At 46.3% G+C, this 23,571-nt stretch overlaps 1 long non-coding RNA gene across 1 annotated transcript in view; it reads left to right on the forward strand.

Annotated features, from left to right (window-relative positions):
- The first annotated feature begins 780 nt into the window (after positions 1-780).
- The window catches only part of LOC116988812, a 28,682-nt gene continuing 5,891 nt past the window's right edge, over positions 781-23,571 (forward strand). Inside the window, exon 1 of the long non-coding RNA XR_004416074.1 lies at positions 781-821. This is a non-coding gene — a long non-coding RNA (uncharacterized LOC116988812). The remainder of the gene's footprint in view (positions 822-23,571) is intronic.

Raw genomic sequence — 23,571 nt, forward strand, 5'->3', positions numbered from 1 at the left:
AGACAATTTACATTTATACCAAACCAATTAACCTACAAACCTGTACGTCTTTGGAGTGCGGGAGGAAACCGAAGATCTCGGAGAAAACCCACGCGGGTCAAGGGGAGAATGTACATCGACACCACCCGTAATTAGGATTGAACCTGGCGTTGTAAGGCAGCATCTCTACCGCTGCGCCACCGTGCCGCCTTCCCAGCACCTGCAGTTTCTTTTACTTTTCAGTCACTTTCTACATGTACCCAGGTGAGTGTAACAGCCTCTGGGAGTGGGGCTATGAACAGCCATGACCTGTCGGCCTGTCTTCCTGCTCTGAATTTTGCATTCGCTACATTAGTTTGCCTGTGTATTCACTCCCTAACTGCTTTCCTTTCACTCATTAACAATTCATAGCATTGTGTTGCACTCTGTGACCTTGTATACAGAGTGAGTCCAAGTCCACAGCTCTCTGAAAGTGGCAACACGAATAGGATGAGTGGTAAAGAGAGCGTATGGTATGCTTGATTGGTCATGGCCACTGAGTGTAGGAGTCAGCAAGACAAACTGCAGCTTTTTAGTTTAGTTTAGTTTATAAATACAGAGCGGAAACAGAGCCTTCGACCCACCGAGTCCACGCCGACCATCAACACTATCCAACACACACGCTAGGGACAATTTACAATTATACCAAGCCAATTAACCCACAAAACTGCACATCTTTGGAGTGTGGGAGGGAACCGAAGATCTCGGAGAAAACCCACACAGTTGACAGGGAGAAGGTGCAAACTCCGTACAGACAGCACCCGTAGTCAGGATCGAACCCGGGTCTCTGGTGCTGTGAGGCAGTAACTCTACCGCTGTGCCACTGTACCGCCCTGAGGAAGCTAGGCAAGACTTTAGTTAGAGCACATGTGGAGTATTGTGTGCAGTTCTTGTTGGCCCAAGACAGGGAGGATTTGGAGGCTTTGGAGATGATACAGAGTTGCTACCAGGATTAGAAGGTATTAGCTACAAGGAGAGCTTGGACAATCTTGGATTGTTTTCTCTGGAGCATTGCATGATGAGGGGAGACCTGATAGAAGTTTATAAAATGATGTGAGGCATAGATAGTGTAGCCAGTCAGAACCTTTTTCTCAGGGTGGAAATATCACAGGGTTGGTGAGAATAGCTTTAAGGTGAGAGGAGAAAAGTTTAAAGATGTGCGGGGCAAACTTTTTACATAGAGAGTGGTGGGTGGCTGGAATGCGATGCTAGGGGTCGTGGTGGATGCAGATATGCTAGTGTTATTTAAGAGGTTCTTGGATAGACACACGTGTATGTAGGGAATGGAGGGGTAAGGATCACGTGCAGAGGAGATTAGATTAAATTGGCATCATGTTCAGCATGGGCATTGTGGGCCGAAGGGCCTGTTCCTGTGTTCTATATACAGCGTATCCCCATTGGCACCCTGGTTTTTAATCAGAGATAGCCCCTCCCCCATCCTCCCCATCCCCCCCCCCCCCCCCCCATCCCTTCCTGCAGCTGGAAGAACATCTTTTGTCTCCTTCCCAGTTTTGATGAAAGGCCGTCGACCTGGAACATTAACTCTGTTCCTCTCCCCACGGATGCAGCCTGACCTGCTGAGTATTTCTACCATTTAAAAAAAAAAAATCAGTATCTGCAGTTGCTTTTCTCCTGATTTTGGTGAGTATTCTGACCATCTCCCTCAGCACTCTCAACTCTTTATGAATTCACTGAAGCAGAATGAGGTAGCTAGCGGCCTTGACCCAGAGAAAAATATCCACACCATCAACAGAAAGCTATTTTTATCTCTGTTAAATCACTGTCCAGTCACATTCCAACCACTGCGAACGCCTCACCTCTGCCTACCTCTGGACTTGACTATTCGAAAATGTTCCTGGAAAAACCACCCTCACTCCACACTTGTGTAGGAAGGAACTGCAGGTGCTGGTTTAAACCGAAGATAGACACAAAATCCTGGAGTAACTCAGTGGGACAATCTCTGGAGAGAAGGAATAGGTGATGTTTCAGGTCAATAGACAATAGACAATAATAATAATAATAATAATAACTTTATTTATAAAGCACTTTAAACAACTGCAGTTGCCACAAAGTGCTGTACATGAGAACTCATGAACAAAAAGCTATTACAAACAATTAAAAACCATTAAAAACCGTAAAACGAAGGACTATAAAAAACACACTAAAAATTAAAAGACATTAAAAGCACTAAAAACAGGAGCAATGCCTCAGCCAGTGTCGAAAGCCAAAGAATAAAAATGTGTTTTTAGGGAGGATTTGAAGATGGACAGTGAGGGGGCCTGTCTGATGTGCAACGGCAAGGTGTTCCAGAGTGCCGGAGCAGCAACAGAAAAGGCTCTATCCCCTCTGAGCTTCCGCTTAGACCTTGGTACCTCAAGGAGCAGCTGATCAGCTGACCTGAGGCACCGGGCAGGAGCATATAGGTGGAGCAGCTCAGAGAGGTAAGGCGGGGCGAGCCCATTCAACAATTTAAAAACAAATAAAATAATTTTGAAATGAACTCGAAAGTGCACTGGGAGCCAGTGAAGGGAGGCCAAAATTGGCGTAATGTGCTCCCTCTTTCGAGTTCCGGTCAAAAGGCGAGCGGCAGCATTTTGAACAAGCTGGAGACGAGCCAATGAAGCCCGTGCAACTCCAGAGTAGAGTGCGTTACAGTAATCCAGCCTAGATGTAATAAAGGCATGGATTACTGTTTCAAAATGCTGCCGCTCGAGAATGGGCTTCACCTTTGCCAGCTTCCTTAGGTGAAAGAAGCTGGACTTAACCACCGCGCCTATTTGTTTATCTAGTTTAAAATCACCATCCATCCTAAAACCCAGGTTCAAAATGGTTGGCTTTACAGACAATGCCAGTGGACCCAAGTCAACAAAGGGAGGTTCACGGCAGCCATTGGGGCCAAACAAAATCACCTCTGTCTTCTCTTCATTAAGTCCCAGAAAGTTTAAGGCCATCCAGGACTTAATGTCCTCAAGACAAGACAGAAGTGATTTTAGAGAATAGTCGTCTTCTTTCCTGAGTGGCATATATAACTGGCTATCATCTGCATAAAAGTGAAAGGAGATGCCATGCCTTCTTAAAATTGAGCCCAGAGGAAGTAGGTATAAAGAGAAGAGCAGGGGCCCTAAAATTGAGCCCTGTGGAACCCCATATACCAAGGGAGTGGAGGAGGATTCAAAGCCAGCAAGGCTTACACGCATGGTTCTGTCTGCCAGATAGGACCTGAACCATCCCAGGGCACGGCCACAAATGCCCACTTGGTGCTGTAATCGGGAAATTAAAATTCCATGGTCCACTGTATCCACTGGCAGATAGGTCCAGCAAGACAAGAACCACATAATTACCAGAGTCGTTTGCCAGGAGGATGTCGTTGAAGACCCTTAGCAGAGCCGACTCTGTGCTATGCATAGCCTTGAATCCAGACTGGAAAACCTCCTGAATATTGTGCTCATCCAGGAAGAGTTTCAGCTGAGCATAAACTACCTTCTCCATGATCTTAGAGATAAAAGGCAACTTGGAGATCGGCCTAAAATTGGCCAGATCAGTTTGATCCAGGCCTGGTTTCTTAAGTAGTGGTTGCACTACAGCATGTTTACCACAATAGGTGCAGGAGTAGGCCATTCGGCCCTTCGAGCCAGCTACCTGGATTAGATTCAATGTGATCATGGCTGATCATCCCCAATCAGTACCCCGTTCCTGCCTTCTCCCCATATCCCCTGACTCCGCTATTTTTAAGCCCTAACTAGCTCTCTCTTGAAAACATCCAGAGAACCTGCCTCCACCACCCTCTGAGGCAGAAAATTCCACAGACTCACCACCCTCTGTGAGAAAAAGTGTTTCCTCGTCTCCGTTCTAAATGTCTTACTCCTTATTCTTAAACTGTGGCCCCCTGGTTCTAGACTCCCCCAACATAGGGAACATGTTTCCTGCCTCTAGCGTGTCCAAACCCTTAACAATCTTATATGTTTCAATGAGATCCCCTCTCATTCTTCTAAACTTGTCGACACCCTTCTTCAGGCTGAAGACACTCTACACTTCAGACACCATTTCCATCACTCACTGACACAGCCCAGTCCATCACAGGCACAGCCCTCCCCTCCATCAGCATGAGGCATTGCCTCAAGAAGGCGGCATCTATCATAAGACATAGAAGCAGGATTAGGCCATTCAGCCCATCAAGTCTGCTCTGCCATTCAATCATGGCTGATCTATTCTTTCCCAATTCTCCATCCCATTCTCCCCATAATTTTTGACGCCCTTATTAATCAAGAAATGATCAATCTCCGCTTCAAAGATATCCAATATCTTGACCTGCACAGCCGTCTGTGTCAATGAATTCCACAGATTCACCACCCTCTGGCGAAATAAATTCCTCTTCATCTTCATTCTAAAGGTACGCCCTTTAATTCTGAGGCTGTGCCCTCTGTTCCTGGACTCTCCCACTATTGGAATCATCATCTTCACATCTGTTGCACCCACTCCCTTCATTCATCAGGGATCCACTCCTTTCATCAAGGATCCCCACCATCCGGGCAGTGCCCTCGTCTAACTGCTGCCGTTGGGCAGGAGGTACAGAAGCCTGAGGTCCCACACCACCAGCTTTAGGAACAGCTACTTTCCCACAACCTTCAGGTTCTTGCACCGACCGGCACAACCCCAATCCTACCTCGGTAACGGAACACACCCGACCACCACTTGCACGGCAACGGAACACACCCGACCACCACTTGCACGGCAACGGAACACACCCGACCACCACTTGCACGGCCACTCGTTTTCTAATTATGATTTAGTTTTTTTTTGTTACATGGTCTTTTTCTTTTCACTTTCCGTGCATAACTTACGTTCTGTGCTACGTGAGTCTAGTGTGATGGGATGCTGCTGCAGTTGAGATTTCCATTGTACCTGTACTTCAGTGCACTTGTGCACGTGACAATAAACTCAACTTGATTTTGTCATAGAGTCATAGTCCAAACTTGCCTGCGTTTGGCCCTTATCCCTCCAAACCTGTCATATCCATGCACCCGTCTAAAAGCTTCTCCGGCAGCTTGTTCCATGCAACCCCCACTCTTTGCATGAAAATGTTACCCCTCAGATTCTTATAAAATCTTCCTCCCTTCGTCTTAAACCTATGCCCTCTGATTGTCAATTCCCCCACTCTGGACAAGGGATTGTGCATTCACCCGATCTATTCCTCTCATGATTTTACACACCTCTATAAGATCACCCCTCATCCTCCAGCGCTGCATGGAATAGAGTCCCAGCCTGCTCAACCTCCCCCTGTAGCTCAGACCCTCGAGTCCTGGCAATATCCTCGCAAGTCTTCTCTGCATCCTTTTGGCTTGGCTGAAACTCTCTCTCTGTCTTTCTTTTCCTTAAGATAATGCTTAAGACCCATGTTACTAACCAAGCTCTCTGTCTACCCTAAAACATCTTGATATCTCTCACTTTCAAATTATGTTTGATGATATTCTTGTGAAATATCTGGGGACCTTTTACTCTGTGTACATAAGAATGAGAAAATGTACAATTTTATTATTTCTGGCAATAATGACAAGTTTACGATTTATATATTGTTTAAATTCTTTAACCACATGAGATTAAACCAAGCTCTGGGTCTATGACTGTGAGAATAGAGTCTTACACTTTAAAGATTTCAAATAGTGTTGTGGAATCTTTGCCATCTATACCAGAAGCAGATAGGTTTCAGGTTAAGCAGACAAGGGCAGCCTCACCACAGTGGTGCCTCGCAGCGCCAGAGACCCAGGTTCGATCCTGACCTCGGGTGCTGTCAGTGTGGAGTTTGCACGTTCTCCCTGTGACCGCGTGGGTTTCCTCCAGGTGCTCCGGTCTCCTCCCACATCCCACATCCCAAAGTAGGTCAACTGCCCATTTTGTGTAGGGATTGGATGAGAAAGTGGGATAACATGGAACTTGTGTGAACAGGTGATCGATGGTTGGCACAGACTCGGTTGGCCAAGGGGGAAGTTTCCATGCGGTATCTTTAAGAACTTAAAAGAAAAAAATGATATCTTATACAACAGTGCCTGTGACAGTGCAATAGTCCTTCGGTACTACAGTGACGTGACAGGCAAGATTATACATTCAAATCTCTGGAGGAAAGTTTGTATGCATGACCTTCTGATTGAGAGAGAACTACTACTGAGCAAAGATGAGACAGGATATTGCTTCTACTGGAATAGGTTGTGTGTGTACTGCGCATTCAGAAGGCAGTGGAACTGTCAGTACATCTGTGTGTACAAAAAAACGCAAAACTTGACTTAAAATGTTGGAAAATGTCTGCTTCCATTACGTGGATGGTGTGGGACACAGTCTGACTGAGGGTGACGTGGGATATCAATTCCATTACTGGATGGTAAGCTAAAGGTGCACATTGGTGACGTACACTGGAATTCAAATCTAAACTCAGCCGCTTTGGAATTTAAGACTAATTTGGTCTTTGTGAAATTCAACTGCTCGAGGCTGGGGGTTACAGGAAAGCTGAGATCAGTGGGTCTCAACTTGCACGAGTTCAATGGGTTGTAGAACTGAGGCAGATATCAGCCGTGATCTAATTGATCTAAACGCACATCACCAGATTCAAGGACAGTTTATTCTCTGCTGTTATCAGGCAACTGAACCATTCTGCCGACAACTACAGAGCAGTCAAAATGTGTAGGAAGGAACTGCAGATGCTGGTTTAAATCGAAGATAGACACAAAATGCTGGAGTAACTCAGCGGGACAGGCAGCTTCTCTGGAGAGAAGGAATGGGTGACATTTCGGGTCGAGACCCTTCTTTCGACGGATTATTTCAGATCACTCTGAAGAAGGATCTTGACCCGAAACGTCACCCATCCTTTTTCTCCAGAGATGCTTCTTGACCCTTTGAGTTACTCCAGCACTTTGTGTCCATCTTCTGACTGTCTCCCCTATCTGTGCCTCTCGTAGTTCTTTATTCTTCTATCAGCTCTCCCCTTAACCCCTAGCACCAGAAAAAAACAGGTTTGTCCAAACTCTCCTTGTAGCTAATATCCTATAATCCAGGAAGCATGTAAATGAAAATGGAGGCCAGTTCACCCACAGAACTGTTGGAGAAGCTGACTTGTGGATGAGATGCTACACCGAGTTAAAGATAGATCCCCTGAAGAAGTGCAGGACTGTTAGTGCTGGTATCCTGGCGCAAGATACATCTTTCTACGAACACAATTAAAACAGGACTCTTGGCCCTGATCATGTTTCTCTTGGTGAGAACTTGCTGTGGGAACATTGGTTGCTCCTTTTTTCTTGGTGGCACGGTGGTGCAGCTGGTAGAGCTGTAGCCTCCCAGTACCAGAGTCCCAGGTTTGATCCTGACCTCAGGTGCCGACTGTGTGGAGTTTGCATGCTCTCCCTGTCTTTTGCCCAGAGTAAGGGGAATCGAGAACCAGAGGACATAGGTTTAAGGTGAGGGGGGGGGGGGGTAACTTTTACACACAAAGGGTGGTGGCTGCATGCAACATGTTTCCGGAGGAGATTTTTGAGGCAGGGACTATCGCAACATTTAAGAAGCATTCAGACAGGTTTAGAGCGATATGGGGCCAAATGCAGGGAAGTGGGATTAGTGTAGGTGGGACATGTTGGTCGGTGTGGGCAAGTTGGGCCGAGAGGCCTGTTTCCACACTCTATGACTCTATGACTCTAAAGTGAAATATTATTTCCGATACAGCACAATGCTTAATCTCAAAGCAGTTTCAAACACCAACGTACTCAAGATAAATGCAAGAACTGAGAAATGTTTTTATGCGGTGCAGATCAAAGTAACTTCTCCTCGTGTGTTTTTAATTACAAATTGAATTTTGCAGAAGGACTCTGTGAAGATAATTAAGCACAACTTATTTTGCCTCTGTTTCCCCCTGTACTTTGTCAACAAGAAATCATTCTCCCAGCGCCAGGGAGAATGTCAGTCAGACAGATGCTACATCTCCACTGAATACTGCAGATTATCAATAACCCTTGGGAGTCAATTATGGATCAAGAATAAAAGTAAAATCTATTATTTGTTTGACATTTTGTATGAGAAAAATGTTATTCCTTTACATTGGCTTAAGGCTAAATATAAAGCTGACAGGGGAGTTTTGATTTACTGAATGGCTTGGGTGAGTGATATCTGTTCCTTCCTGGTCCAGTCCAGCCTTGCTCCAGTGCTGCCAGATTATCATATACGTACCCAGGCCCAGACCCAAGCTCAGCCCCAGCTCAAGAAGCCTTGGTTAGTCTCAGTTTAGCACTTGGCCATTAAACCCGTCTGTGGAAGAAGCTTTGATGCCAGTACCGAGTCCTGACGCAGGGCCTCGATCCAAAACGTCTCCAGTTCCTTTTTCCCTTCGAAGATAGACACAAAATGCTGGAGTAACTCAGCGCAAGTCTGGATAGAAGGAATGGGTGACGTTTCGGGTCGAGACCCTTCTTTAGACCTCCGCAGATACGGCTCAACCCGTTGAGTTCATCCGGCAGTTTGCTTTTTGCTTCAGATTCCAGCATCGTCAGTCTCATGCTATCTTGTTATCAGGCTTCTGAACGGTCCTCCCATAAGCTAGGGTGCAGTTCTAATCTTCCAACCTACCACACAGAGGGCATTGGACTTTTTCTCTGAAAATGTAATGCTTCAGCACTGAGAAACTATATTCTGCACTTCTGCAGATTTCCCTTCGCACTTCCCTTGTACATGTGTATGACCTGAGGGTGTTCAGGTATAGTTTTATCAGGTATAGTCTAGTAACCCCCAGCTCAAGAAGTCTTGGCTAGTCTAGTTTATCACTTCGCCATTAAACCCGACTGTGGAAGATTTTGTTTAGTTTAGTTTCGAGATACAGGCCCTTCGGCCCACCGGGTCCGAAGGATAGCACACAAATAAAAGCTTTTCACTGTATCTCCGTACATGTGACAACAATAACAACCCAAACCAAACGTAGGAAAGTACCTCGTGTTTCATTTGGGCAACATACAACCCAACGGTGTGACTGTTGATTTCTGTAACTTCAAGTACCCTTGCATTCCCTTTCTCACCGTCCCTCCCCCTCCCTAGTTGTCCTCTACGCTTCACTGCCATTCTGGTTTGTTTCACTTTCTGTATCCACTCGTTACCACCTCCTCCACAACCAACAATGAACCATTGTGGGCTCCACCTCACCTTGATCATCAATGCTGGCTTTGATTTGTTCTTTGCATACATTTCACTCACTTGTTCTTTGTACCTTTCCATACCTCTAGCTTCCCTCTCCCCTCTCAGTCTGAAGAAGGGACTCGACCCGAAACGTCACCTATTCCTTTTCTCCAGAGATGCTGCCTGACCCGCTGAGTTACTCCAGAATTTTGCGTCTATCATCGGTGTAAACCAGCATCTGCAGTTCCTTCCTCCACAAACCAAGTAGGTTCCTTGCCACCGCCTTTCCGGGGGGAGTGAGAGCTTGCCTTGCAAACTGCATGAATGTCTTCTAAATCAATTTAAAAACAATGGGAGTTCAGGCTGGTTAATTTTGCATTTCTCATTACCAGACAACGGTTGGCAAATCTAAGTTTAATTGCTCCTTATCCGAGGAGCCTTGAGTATTTTGAAGTTTCAACTCTTTAAAGCGAGTGCTGTGTGAGGCTGCAGTTGTGATATACAGCCCAAAGCCAATATGAAGCGATGGGAGCTATCTCATGTAAAATGTCAAACAAATAATAGATTTTGCTTTCATTCTTGATCCATAATCTTCTCCCATGGGTTATTGATAAACTTCAAAGTGAAATGCGGTGACACTTCATTTGTGTCATGACTGATGGAAAATTGGCTGAAGTTAGGAGAATGATTTCTACTTGACAAAGTACAGCCATTTGTAAAATGTAGCTGAAAATAGGGAAGAAAAACATTGACGTCTTTCCATATTTGCTCAGTGTCTTCTAGTTTACTTTAGTTTATTCAGTTTATTGTCACATAAAAAAACCTTTTGATGCTTGCTAACCAGTCAGCAGAAAGACAATACATGATTACAATCGATCCATTCACAGTGTATAGATGATACATGATAAGGGAATAACCTTTAGTGCAAGGTAAAGCCAGCAAAGTCTGGTCCAAAGATCCGCTATAGGATCTTTGGTCTGGTCAAGGAAAGTCCAAGGGACACCAAAGAGGTAGATAGTAGTTCTGCACTGCTCTCTAGTTGTGGTAGGGTGATTCAGTTGCCTGATAACAGCTGGGTAGAAACTGTCCCTGAATCTGGAGGTGTGCGTTTTCACACTTCTATACCTTTTGCCTGATGGGAGAGAGGAGAAGAGGGAGTGGCCAGGGTGCGACTGGTCCTTGCTTATGCTGCTGGCCTTGCCGAGGCAGTGTGAGGTGTAAATGGAATCAATAGCAGGGAGGTTGGTTGTGGATCTTAGGGTGGATATATATTTTTTAAATATTAAAGGCACACAAAGTGCGGCACGTTGATCTTTCTGGCAACAGAAGTATTCGACTGCCAGAGTGTTGGCAATGTGTTGGCTTGTGAACGGTTGAACCTACGCTGGGTGCTGAGACTGACATGGGCATGAAAGATAAGGGATGTTAGGTCAACAAGGACCAGGGTTCAGTAAAACGGAGACACAAGGAACCGCAGACGCTGGAATCTTGAGCAAAACACAAAGTGTTAGAGAAACTCAGTGGGTCAGGCAGCTGACCTGTGGAGTGAATTTTAGAGAATGCAGGGCAGGAACAGGCCCTTCAGCCCATCGAGTCCAGCGATCCCCACACACTAACACTATCCTACACTCTAGAGATTTCTTTTTTACCGAAGCCAATTAACCTACAAACATGTATGTCTTTGGAGAGTGGGAGGAAACCAGAACACTTGGAGAATACCCATGCAGGTCACGGGGAGAACGTACAAACCCCGTACAGACAGCACCCATTGTCAGGATCGAACCCTGGTCTCTGGTGCTGTAAGTCAGCAACTCTACCGCTGCGCCACCGAGCCACCCCAAATCTGATGATAGATTCGGGGATTGGAACGATAGACACAAAATGCTGGAGTAACTCAGCGGATCAGGCACCATCTCTGGAGAAAAGGGATAAGTTGCAGAGGGGGAGAACTGAGAGAGGGTGTTGCAGAACTTCTGTCGGATGGAGGAGAACTTCTTCCAAGTAGACATACTTTGAGGAGATTTCCCAGTGGAGCAGACAAAATGTGTAGGAAGGAACTGCAGATGCTGGTTTATACCAATGATAGACACAAAATGCTGGAGTAACTCAACAGGTCAGGGTTACAGGGTTTCCTTTATTGTCATTCAGACCGAAGTCTGAACGAAATTTCGTGCCTGCCAGGCAGTATCTCTGGAGAAAAGGAACAGGAGATGGAATGGACAGACAAAGTTTCTGCTCAGGACCCTTCTTCAGAACATGGTTTATCTCATTCACATTCCCAAGGTTGGGCCTTCTCTCCTGTAGGTCCAATGTGGCACCAGAAACTTGAACCCAACTTTGTACTTTGGTGCCATTACGGAGTCACTGATACAGAAGTGAAATGGTCCAATCTGTCTTCCGTGTCCACGAGACATCTGCTTACACGAACTATGTCTTGTTCTTCCCACATTCTCACCACAACCTCAGTCCGCCAGGGCTTACATGATCTCCCGGTTGCTAAACACTTTAACTCTCCCTCCCATTCCCACATTGACCTTCTGTCCTGGGCCTCCTCTATTGTCAGAGAGAGGACAAATGCAAATTGGAGGAGCAGCACCTCATACACCGCTTGGGCAGCTTACATCCTAGTGGTATGTATGTTGATTTCTCTAACTTCAAGTAACCCTTGTTTTCACTCTCTCTCCATCCCTCCCCACCCTAGTTCTCCTACTAGTTTCACTGTCCTCCTGATTATTCTTACTGTTTGTATACCTCGTTGTCACCTTCCCCTCAGCCACTTTGTGGAGATGTGGCGGGATTAGAGTCATAGAGTCCTACAATATGGAAACAAGCCCTTGGACCCCAACTTATCTATGCCAGTCAAAATGTCCTCTTTATTCCATATTCCCCTAAACCTTTCCTATCCATGTACCTGTCCAGGTGTCTTTTAAATTGTACTTGCCTCAACTACCTTCTCTGGCTACTTGTTCCATATACCCACCACCTTGTATGTGAAAAGGTTCCCCCTCAGGTCCCCATTAAACCTTTCTCCTCTCACCTTAATTTGTCTACTACTTTCATTAAAGAGCTTCAGTTGATTGTGTAAGTAACATTTGTTGAACTTTCTGGCCCAATCTTTTAGTTTAGTTTAGAGATACAGCGCAGAAACAGGCCCTTCGGCCCACTGGGTCAGCGCCAACCAGTGATCACCTGCACACTTAACACTACCCGACACACACTAGGGACAATTTTACATTTTATACCAAGCCAATTACCCTACAAACCTGCACGTCTTTGGAGTGTGGGAGGAAATCTGAAGGACTCAGAGAAAACCCACGCAGGTCACGGGGAGAACGTACAAACTCCGTACAGACAGCACCCGTAGTCAGGATCGAACCCGGGTCTCTGGCACTGAAAGGCAGCAGCTCTACCTCTATGCCACCGTGCCACCTTGTTTCAATTGTTGTAAACCAGCGCCTGCAGTTCCTTGTTTCTACACTTGAAAATTGAAGTCTAAAGTCACCCTTGCATCATTTACTGTTACCTGTCGTCTGGTAAAGCACGTCATGACTTCAACTCCCGCTCCAGAGACACAGAGGCCTGACTGATGCTCCCAATGCAATACTGAACCAATACAACATTACTGAAGGTGTTGCATTTCAGCTCAAACATTGAACCAGGGCCCCTTAAACCAGGGAAGGGAGGGAAATAAAAGCGGAGTTCTCAGCAGTATTGAGGCCAACATGTGTCCTTCAATCAACCTGATTATCTGGTAAGCAGGAGTGGGTTTTACACTGAAGGGCTGGCTGATTCAATGAAAAACCGCCTCTCCAATGAAACATACTTCACAGCAGCAAAGCACTTGGAGACGTCGTGAAATAATGAAAGGTATTACACAAATGCAAATCTCAATTTCTCCTCCTCTAATATATCAATGTCCTTTTGAAGGTGGAGTCCCAACGCACACAGATCTCTCACCACTGATTTATGCAAGGTCAGAATGGTGTATTGACTCTGAGTCAAATGCCCTTGAGACCTACCTCGAACCTCTCCACTGCTAAATACATTAGAATATTTAATTTGTTTTCTCCTTTTGCTTAAAGACATTGATGTTTCATAAATATTAATTTTATGCACTCTTGCTGTCATGCTCAGGGTATGCTCTTTAACAAGCCAACAACAAATTGTGGATTGCTTTTACGGAAATTGATCCAGCCCATCACTATTTCACCGCAATGAAGAGACATGCTGTTTTTTGCTTCCCCCTCCCCATCTCGTTCCTAAGAATTAGATCCCATTTTCTTGTTCCTTAAGTAGGACGGAGCAATGGTGCAGCTGGTGGTGCTGTTGCCTCACAGCCCCAGTGACCCAGGTTTGATCCTGACCTTGGCTGCTGTCTGTCTGTGTGGAGTTCGCACGTTCTCCCTGTGACCGCGTGGGTTTTCACCGTGTCCTCCCTCATCCCAAAGACGTGCGGGTTTGTAGATTAATTTGTCCTCTGTAAATTCCCCTCACTATGTAGGGAGTGAATGAGAAAATGGGATAACACAGAACCAGCGTAAACGGGTGATCGATGGTCGGCGGGGACAGGGTGGACCGAAGGGCCTGTTTCTATGCTGTATCTCTTAACTGAACTAACTTAAGTCTTGTTGGAATTCAAGATTGACATCTCTCCCCAGGGAGAGCGGAATTCTTTCCCGCAGGAAGAGGTTGAGACCACTAACGTGGGTGTGTTCAACATTTTCAGTCCCGCCTGCTCCAACACAATATTCTGCACACTCGACATTCCCTCCTTTTTCTCTACCTGTTGTACTCGTGTACGTCATGGAGTCATACAGCACGGAAACAGGCCCTTCGGTCCAACTCGTCCATGCCGACCAAGTTGACATTCTATGAGGGTCCCATTTACCTGCATTTGACCTATACCTTTTCAAACTCTTCTTATTCACATATTTATCCAAATGTCTTTTAAAAGTCATCATTGTATTCACGTCTATAGCTTCATGTGGCAGCTCATTCTAGGTACAGACTACCCACCAAATGAAAAAATTGTCCCTGAGGTCTGTCATGTCTCTCCCCTTTAAAGCTCATGTCTCTAGTTTTAGAATACCCTGGGAAAAGGACCGCAGGTTCACTTTATCCAGCCCCTCGTGATCTTGTACATCTCATTAAGTCACCTCTCAGCTTCCTTTGGTCCAAATAAAAAATTCCCCAGCCTATCATCTCTCCCTGAAGCTCAAGCCCACATCCAGGTAAAATCCTGGTGAAATGTGTAGGAAGGAACTGCAAATGCTGGTTTACACCGAAGATAGACACAATATAATGGAGGAACTTAGTGGGTCAGGCAGCATCTCCGGAGAAAAGGAACAGGTGGCGTTTCAGGTTCGTGTCTGAAGAAGGGTCTCCACCCGAATCGCCACCTATTCCTTCTCTCCAGAGTTGCTGCCTGCCTACTGAAGTTACTCCAGCATTTTGTGTCTGTCTAAGATCCTGGTGAAACTCTTCTGCACCATTTTTGACTTAATGCAATCCTTCCTAAAGCAGCTAAAATAAGCTTCCTTAGCTAAAATAAAACAATTCCTCCAGTTAGATGACCTCGAAAAGATCATCCACACATTTATCTCCTCCCGCCTCGATTACTGCAATTCCCTTTGCACTGGCATCAGCCAATCTTCCCTGTCCCGCCTGCATCTGGTCCAAAACGCCGCAGCAAGACTCCTGACGGGCACCCGAAAAAGGGACCACATCACCCCGACCCTGGCCTCTCTCCACTGGCTCCCTGTGCGGTTCCGAATAAATTTCAAGATCCTTCTTTATGTCTACAAAGCCCTTAACGGGCTTTCCCCCACCTACATCAAAAGTCTGCTTACCCACTACACCACCTCCAGGTCCCTCAGATCGGCCGACTTGGGGTTACTGAACATCCCGCGATCTTGGCATAAGCTCAGGGGTGACCGCGCCTTTGCGGTTGCAGCTCCTAGACTGTGGAACAGCATCCCTCTTCCCATCAGAACTGCCCCCTCCATCGACTCCTTTAAGTCGAGACTTACAACTCATCTTTACTCTCAAGCTTTTCTTGACGTCCTCTGAGGGAGGGCTGTAGTATGTATGTACTTAATCTATGAACCAATGTTGTGTAACGTTAGTACCTCCACCAATGTAAAGCACTTTGGCCAACGAAAGGTGTTTTTTAAATGTGCTGTAGAAATAAAAGTGACTTGACTTGACTTGACTTCCTTTTGCTGAGCGATCAGAACCCCACACAGAGCTCCAAGTGTGGACTCACCAACCATTTGATCAGATGCATCATGATGTCCCGACGTTTGTGTTCAGTAACTTCCCCAATGAAGGCCAGCGTGCCAAAGGCCTTTTCCCCCCACCTTGCTCACGTGTGAGGTGAGGTGGAGATGGGACAATGCTCAGAGTTGTGTGGTTATATTTGTATAATGACCAATCTCATCCTCACCTTGTTACCTGGGAAGCAGTTTACTCAGCAGGGTTTATTTTTTCTCTTTTCCCTAGCTTGCAAAAAGCCAGCCAATCCGCTGGGAATTGAAAAGGCCAGAGGCAGCATTGAGCTATCACTGGGATAATTATCAGGTGGTGACTAATTATTTTGGATGTGATAACAATGGTGGGAAAATAAAAACGGATTTTAAATTCGTGAGAGAATTGTGCAGCCAAGCTGTCCACAGTCCACGTTAGACACAAAATATATACGGACTTGAAGAACGGTCTCAACCCGAAACATCACTTATTCCTTTATTCCAGAGATGCTGCCTGCCCCGCTGAGTTACTCCAGCATTTTGTGTCTAACTTCAGTGCAGTTTCTTCCTACACAGGGTTCCTAGTTAAATTAATCTCCTTTGCCTGCACGTGGTCCATATCCCTCCAATCCCTGCTATCAATGTGCCTATCTAAAAGCCTCTTAAACGCCACTGTCATATCTGCCTCCACCACCACCCCTTGGCAGCACGTTCCACCACTCTTTGTAAAAATTCCAGCCCTGCACGTCTCCTTTAATCTTTCCCCCTCTCACCTTAAAACATGCCCTCTAGTCTTTCACGTCTCCGGCCTGGGGTAAAAGGTTCTGACTGTCTACCCTATCTATGCCTCTCATAATTTAACATAGCTTCATCGGGTCTCCTCTGTTGCACCTTATCACAGCATCATATTCTGCAATATCAGGAGCAACGACGTCTTAAGCCAAAGACTTGCTTGGGCAGCACGGTAACGCAACGGTGGAGTTGTTGCCTTACAGCGCTTGCAATGCCGGAGACCCGGGTTCGATCCCGACTATGGGTGCTGTCTGTACGGAGTTTGTACGTACTCCCCGTGACCTGCGTGGGTTTTCTCAGAGATCTTCGGTTTCTTCCCACACTCCAAAGACGTACAGGCATGTGCAGTAGGTTAATTGGCTTGGTGTAAATTGTCCCTAGGATCATGTTACTGTGTGGGTATCGCTGGTCGGCGCGGATTCCATGGGCTCAAGGGTCTGTTAACGCGCTGTATCTCGGAACTAAACGAAAAAACTAAAAATACCCACTAACTTGAGCAATGTCCGTGCAGAGGTGAAGTGTAGGGGTTTCACACCAGGTCAGCATCCTTCCATTGAAGATCGCTGAGCTGAAGATGTTGACCTTCTACCTTCCATCACTGCAGGAGTCAACAGAAGTGCAGACCAGTGCTGATTTCGATGCAAGCTCTGACACATTCTTAATGCATATGACATGCACACGGTGGCGCAGCGGTAGAGTTGCTGCCTTTCAGCTCCAGAGACTCAGGTCAGATCCTGACTACGTGTGTACTGAGTTTGTACGTCCTCCCCGTGACCTGCGTGGATTTCCCCCGGGATCTCTGGTTTCCTCCCACACTCCAAAGGCATGGGGTTTGTAGGTTAATTGGCTTGGTATAATTGCAAATTGTCCCTAGTGTGTGTTAATGTGCGGGGATCATTGGTCGACGAGGACTCAGTGGGCCGAAGGGCTTATTTCTGCGCTGTATCTCTAAACTAAATTAAACAGTCTGTGGTGGGAAGGGTTTCAATGGTTTTTAATGATCAAAATATTTTTAATGGTGAATATCGTTACATCGGAGGCAATCCACAGCAGATTCAACAGGCCAGTTGCTGAGATGAGAGGGTTGTCCTATCAAGACATGCTCGTGTCTGTGTTCCCCGGGAGTTTAGAAGTTAGGAGTTTATGACTTTATACGTAGGATTGTAAGAGGGGGGGGGGGGGGGGGGGGGGGGGGGAGATGTTGAGATGATTTCACTGGCAGGCGAGTCACAAATGAGGGGACACAGCTACACAATAATGAGATGGATATTTTAGACTGAGGTACTTGTATGTAAAAACCTCACTCGCACGCCTTTGAAAAATCGCCTACTCGATGTTTGTGGACGCAGCCCAGACCATCTCACAAACCAACCTCCCTTCCGTTGACTCAATCTATACTTCACGCTGCCTCGGCAAGGCCAGCAGCATAAACAAGGACCACCCCAGTCACTCCCTCTTCTCCCCCTCTCCAATCGGGCAAGTGGTACAGAAGTTTGGAAATGCAAACATCCAGATTCAGGGACAGTTTCTTCCCAGCTGTATTCAGGGAACCGAATGTTCCTCTCATCAGCTTGAGACCAGTCCTGATCTCCCATCTACCTCATTGGTCGGCGCGGACTCGGTGGGCTGAAGGGCCTATTTCCGCGCTGTATCTCTAAACTAAACTAAACTAAACAGTGGTAGAAGATCCAGGATTTATCAAATAACCAGACCTGGTGTATTTATTTATTTATTTTACTCAGTGAATGGTGATCTGGAACGATGATGGAAGCAGATCCAATGTAATATTCCAAAAACGAGCTGTGTAAACTCTAGAATATGTAGAACAATGGTGAGAGATGGTGCCAATGGGTTAGTATATCAAAATGTGGCAAATGGCCTTTTTCTGTGCTTTTGCCTATGTCAACAGAGGGCCTAACTATAAGATGAGAGGGTAACATCACCCATTCCTTCTCTTCAGAGATGTCGCCTGACCGGCTGAGTTACCCCAGCATTTTGTGTCTATCTTCGGTGTAAACCAGCATCTGCAGTTTCTTCCATCACTGATAATCGCCAGAGTCAATCCTTTGGATTGGATTGTTCCGCATTTCTATTTCACAGCGCGATGCCGTTGCTCGAGCCATCGTTGTTTATGGACGAGAATTAATGCGCTGATGGATCTGGTTAGACAGAGTGAGCTTGGAAGATGCAACACTAAGCAGCGGCAGATGTTTGTAAAACAATATTTCTCTCCAGCACTAAGCAGCAGCATGAATATTGCAGCAAAAAACCTCCGTCCTAAACAAACCTCAGATATGTTCTCTACATATTGCACAATGATGTGTTCGTCCTTGTGGTGATCAGGAATTTGGGATGTTAATTCTACCAAACGGCACAGATTCCTGCAACAAAGAACTGCGGATACGGGAACCTTGAGCCAAAGACACCAAGTGCTGGTGTAACTCAACGGGTCGGACAGCATCTCTGGAGCAAATGGCTAGGCGATGTTTCAGGTTGGGACCTCTGCCACATTCTCTGCCACAGAAGGCAGTGGAGGTCAATTCACTGGATGTTTTCAAGAGAGAGTTAGATTTAGCTCTTAGGGCTAAAGGAATCAAGGAATATGGGGAAAAAGGAGTAATGGGGTACTGATTTTGGATGATCAGCCATGATCATATTGAATGGCGGTGCTGGCTTGAAGGGCCGAATGGCCTACTCCTGCACTTATTTTCTATGTTTACTATATTTTCTATGACACTTCTTCAACTTTCTCCCCACTTTCACAATCAGGCTGAAGTGGGGTTCTGACCTGAAACGGCACCTATCCACATTCCCCTCAGATGCTACCTGCCTGACGTTCGCTAAGTTACTCCAGCGCTGTATTTTTACAATGTTGGATCAACTATTGTACATCTGCCCCAAGTGAGCAGATCACTACATCACTAATCATCGCCAGAGTTTGGGCGTCACAGCGGTAAAGACCCGGGTTTGATCCTGACGATAGGTGCTGTCTACACTGAGTTTATCCCGTCTCCCTGTGACTGCGTAGGTTTTCTCCAGGTGCTCCGGTTTCCTGCCACATCCCAGGAATGACATGCAGGTTTATAGATTCATTAGCTTCTGTAAATTGTCCCTCGGGAGTAGGATGCGAAACCAGGATAATATAGAATGGGTGATCAATGGTCGGCATGAACAAGGTGGGCTGAAGGGCCTGTTTCCATGCTTTATCTCTGAAACTGAAACAAAAACCTAAACTTGAATGGAACGTGTTCCCGACCTCTGCACAGGCAACGATTTTTCTCTCTGGAATCAGCAAATGACAACATGTTTGACCATTGTGATGCATATTTTTACCGACCTCTCTGGATAACCACGCAATGACTGGCAGGGTAGAGAAGATTGTTGTCAGAACTCAAAGGCCTGTGCTATAGGGAGAGGTGGAGCAGGCTAGGACTTCATTCCTTGGAGCGCAGGAGACTGAAGGGTGACTTTTAGATGTGTATAAGATCATGAGGGAATATATCAGATTAATACAGTCTTTTATCCAAGACTGGGAGAATCAAGAACTAGGGAGCTGGGTTTAAGGTGAGAGGGGAAAGATTGATTAGGAACTTGCGGGGCAACTTTTTCGCACAGAGAGTGGTAGGTAGATGGAACGAGCTGGCAGAGGAGGTAGTTGAGCCAGGCACTATAACAACATTTGAAAGACATTTGGACGTACATGGATAGGAAAGGCTTAGATGGATAAGGGACCAGCATAGATGGGGCATCTTGGTCAGTATGCATAAGTTGGGCCGAAGGGCCTGTTTCTGTGCCTTATGACTCTATGACCTTATGACTACGACTCTACAGCTCAATAACTGTATGGCTCCATGACCCCATAATTACTATAAGGTTCAATTACCCTATAACTATCACTCTATGACTCCGCGACTCCATACCGCTATAACTCTATGACAATGGCTCTCTGGCTCCAGAACTCCATCACTCTACGACTCTATGACTATACCTCAATGACTATGATTGACTCTATAACTATGGCTCTGTGATAAGTCAGTGATGGCCGTAGTGAGTGGCATCACCACATTAAGGCCACTTCTGCTGTCCGTTAACGACTGGACCAACTTGCTTCACATGGAGTCCTCACCCCTAGCGAGAGGCAGTCCCACATCAGGCGTGGTAAAGTGAGCAACCGTTGCCTTTGGGACGAGATACCTCCAGGGACTGGAGCACAAGATCCAGGTCTGCAAACGACGAGACGGACTCTGCAGCGGCGACTGAGATGGGTGGGACAGGCGGGCTTTTCATTTACAGCGATGTCCTTTTGCAGCAGGAGATTTGCCGTCCTTTGCTGATTACGTCAAGCTCCAGGCCAGTGTGATGACTCTGAAAAGCCCTCTGAAAAAGCCCAGTAACTTCCTCAGTTCAAGGCCATCTGGGACGTTCCATGAACATAGTTCCTTCCAACGCCACCCTTGTCCCGGGAGTGAATACACAAGCACATAGCCCTTCTCTGCCACCTCAGATCAATGTAAAAGATTCTGCACTCTAGTTTGAAGCACAACGGGACAAGTTTTCTTTTGGTGCCCGAACCAATATTTATCCATTCAACAACATCAATAAAACATCTGTCATGTTGTTGTCTCCATGAGCTTGATACGGGCAAGTTGCAATAGTGACCACCCTGCAAAAGCATCCAGCTGGCTGTAACGCATTGGGATGTTCTGTGAAGGCGTTATATAAATGCAATATAGGTCATGCTGGATTCAAACACTGGTGAAGAAGCTCGAGAAGAGCAGAGAAGGAGCCATGACGTTTACTCAAGGTGAATCCAAGTCCAATATTAGGGATGTGTTTATTCCAGAGCCCTGTTTAGTCCATGTTCCTCAGTCAGGCAGGTCTTCGTTTGAAACATCTTCTTTAGAGGGAGCATCAGTATTTTACTTTAGTCTCGCGATACAACATGGAAACAGGCCCTTTGACCCATCAAGTCCCTGCTGACCATCGATCACCCGTTCACACTACTTCTATGTTAGCCCACTTTCGCATCAACTCCCTGCACACTAGGGGACCAATTAACCTGCGAGCCCTCACGTATTTTGATGTGGGAGGAGACTCATGTAAGCATAGGGAGAACGTGCAAACTCTCCACAGACAGCACCCGAGGTCAGGATCGACCCTGGGTATCTGGTGGTGTGAGGCAGCATCTCTACAAGTTGCACCTCTGCACCATGGAGATGGATCTGAAGCTGCTTGGCATGTTACAGTTTATATGTCATGGTAGTACTTACAGAAGAAACACCTCTGTCAGCGTCCTACCCTGCAGTCAGAACACTGACAAAGGAATTCCCTCATCGTTCAGTCAATGGCCTTTGTTTTCAAACAGGCTTCGGCTTTTGCTGGCAAATTAACAAGGGACATCAAAGCACATGAAGGGATGTGAAAGTAGAGGCCTCGAGGGCCTGAGCTACACAGGGAGACATTGAGCAGTCTGGGAGGTTCAAGGGTGTACAAAATCATGAGAGGAATACATCGGGTCTCTTGCCTAGAGTAGGGGAATCGAGAACCAGTGGACATAGGTTTAAGGTGAAGGGGGAAAGATTTAATAGGAATAACTCTTTCACACAAATGGTGGTGGGTGTATGGAACGAGCTGCCGGAGGAGGTAGTTGAGGATGGGACTATTGCAACATTTAAGAAATAATTAGATAAGTACATGGATAGGATGGGTTTGGAGAGATATGGGCCGAATGCAGGCTGGTGGGACTAGTGTAGATGGCACACGTTGGTCATTGTGGGCAGGCTGGGCCGAAGGGCCTGTTTCCACGCTGTATGACTCTGACTCTCTGGTGTAAATTTTTCCCTGACCCTTTGGCTCACGATCAAAGGACGCATTAGCACCTGTGCTACAAGGATCTCTAAAAAGCACAGGCCTTGTCTTTCTCCAGCCTTCCACCGTCGCCAAAACCACTTCATGGCCAAGGTCCCTTTAGAAGTGTGGGCACTTTCACAATGTAGAGGACAACTCAGAGAAAAAAGTATGAACATGAAATGGCAATTAATCAAAAAGAAAAAGAAAAATCAGCAAATGATGGAACACTAGCTCAATGTAAGGTCAAATCTGTTACGGTACAAGTTTTATTCAGTACTCACAGGGAGGGTAGCAGTGCCGTAGAAGACACAGAGACGGTTAAATGTAAGAGCATGATGAGCTCCCCCAGCATTGTTAACATGCTAGACATCATACTAGACAGTGGCATCTCTGGGCTCCTGGAGGTGTGCCTACCTTCTCATCCCCTCTACCTCCAGTCTGGATTGCCAGTTTATTGCCAGTTCTAGTTAGACCCTGGTGGGGTGAATTTTTAAAATCGACACCAGTTCCGTTCACTCTGTCGGGATCGCTCCACCCCCAATTGTATTTAGTTTTTGCTTTAGTTATACAGGCCCTTTGGCCCACCGAGTCCGCTTCGACCAGCGATCCCGGCACACTGACGCTATCCTACACACACTAGGGACAATTTACCGTTATCCCAACCCGTATGTCTTTGTGCAGTGTGGGAGGAAAGCAGAGCACCCGGAGAAAACCCGCCTGGTCACGGGGAAAACGTACAAACTCCGTACAGACAACACCCGTAGTCAGGATGGAACCCGGGTCTCTGGCGCTGTAAGCCAGCAACTCTACCACTGTGCCGTCATGTCTGTCAGAACTAGGCATGGATGTCAATGGCTAACCCAGTCCTAGAACCAGAAGGAAGAATAGTGTTTGAACGTTTCTAAGATATTTGGGAGTTTATAGGAACTGTAGCTGGTTGATTACATAACTTAGTTTAGAGAGGGAGATACAGAGTGGAAACAGGCCCTTCTGCCCGCTGAGTCCATGCTGACCCTTGATCACCCACACACTAGTTCTATGTTATCCCATGGGTGTGTGTTATCCCACACACGAGGAGTTGTTTACAGAAGCCAAATAACCTACAAACACGCACATCTTTGGGATGTGGGAGGACACCAGAGCACTCGGAGGAAACCAAGGCAGTCCCAGAGAGAACATGCAAACTCCACACAGACAGCACCCGTAGTCAGGGTTGTACCCCGCCTCTGACACTGTGAAGCAACAGCTCTACTGAACTAGCTATCCAATGTTGGGACCAATGATTCAGACCCATGAGTTCCAGTTTTAGTGGGAGGTTGAAATATCTAACTTCATCTGGAATAAGATAACAGTCTCAGTTATGGTAAGCGGCCTTACCAATGTCCGTTTAGACTTTAGAATTTTAGGGATACAACGCGGATACAGGCCCATCGGCCCACCGAATCTTCGCCGACCAGAAATCACCACATACACTAGTAATATCCTGCACACTGGAGAAAATGTACAATTTTTTACCAGAGCCAAC

This window comes from Amblyraja radiata, chromosome 28 (genome assembly GCF_010909765.2).
Source record: "Amblyraja radiata isolate CabotCenter1 chromosome 28, sAmbRad1.1.pri, whole genome shotgun sequence".
NCBI lineage: Eukaryota > Metazoa > Chordata > Chondrichthyes > Rajiformes > Rajidae > Amblyraja > Amblyraja radiata.